We start from the raw sequence: 1,452 nt of genomic DNA on the forward strand, positions 1-1,452 counted from the left end.
CCCAGGAACAGAAATGGTCACTGCTTGTATATGCTTAATTTGCCTTAAAAGATTTGTGCTTTCTCCACTCATGAGTCTTTTTCATTTTGTTTCTCCTGTACCAAATATGTAATCATATAAAACTCTTAAAAACATGCCATAACAATGAAATGTGACTGTCAACAGCAGACTAGCGAATGGAATAGAGTGGACCAATAATTTCTCAGCTCCTGTTGTAAACTGTTGCAATTATACACTGATTGTGTTAACTAATTGTTACTCAATACTTAACCATTATCAGAAACGAGCTCTGGGAGATCACCTTTGTGTTTATGGAAAGTGTAGATATTTCCCTTGGTACAAGCACAGTGACTCGAGGTGAATGATATTCATGACAGTTCTTGTGCTATGGATTGTAAACATTGTACAAACGTATTTGGTATTCTGTTTGAAATGGAATATTCAAAAAATAGTTAAATGAAATGAAATCCTTCTTGTAAATACTGTAACTATATTCAGATTCCATGTATACGAACATTCCTTTAGAGTCCCGATCATGAAGAGTGTCTTTATCAGCTAGAGACTACTGTCTTGTGTGACAGTGGTTACATGTGTAAAGAACAGTGTGTGAAGTATTTGGTGTACTACAGTACCATAGTTCTTTTGGTCTGTTAAGTAAGTTGCAATTTGTGATTAAATGAAGTTGAAAGTAGTGCTTCATACTAACAAATTTCTTTGGATACAACCTGATTTTTCTTGTAAAACTTCAAAGGAAAACACGAAGTACCAAATCATTAAATAAAGTACACTGTGGTCATTTTACGGATGCTGTGGAGTCTTTTAATGGGCTGTCCTCTGCTTGTAAATGCATTCTGTTTCAAAAGATAGAGCAACTGTGCAATGGTAAGTCCTCAGGGATCTAGATTTGTCATGGATGTCAACACAGAGAGTCCATATATATGAGACACAATCATTAGCTGCTTCCACAACCCAACCACGGTTTCTGCTGGAAAGAATTTCCTCCCAAAACTGCAGCAATTTCTTTTTATATATAATAGATTTTGCTAGACCTTATAAGGAGAAATACAAAGCTTAATATAAAATATCATATATATTTTTATTATATACAGTAGTGGACAAGGAAGTTCTTTAGTTTCTTTAGTTCTCTCTCTCTAATATCTTTTCTATTTCTTTTTCTTAAGCTTTATTTCATTCTCTCTCCCCCCCCTCTATGTTTTTATCTTCCTGCAAAATCGGTATGCATTTAACACAACTGAACACTTGATAGGCTAGTTGTCTGCAAGGTGCCTGGTTATATTATTGGTGTTTCTATCTACTCTGGTAGTGATATACATCTGTGGTTGTTTACCTGAAACTGGCTGAAAGTTCATTTTATTCAGTTATTTATGGTTTATAAATCACTTAAAAGCAGTTATTCAAGAAAACTATAAGCATTACGAAAAACACACAGGA

The sequence above is a fragment of the Zootoca vivipara genome, chromosome 6, assembly GCF_965207765.1.
Source record: "Zootoca vivipara chromosome 6, rZooViv2.hap1.1, whole genome shotgun sequence".
NCBI lineage: Eukaryota > Metazoa > Chordata > Lepidosauria > Squamata > Lacertidae > Zootoca > Zootoca vivipara.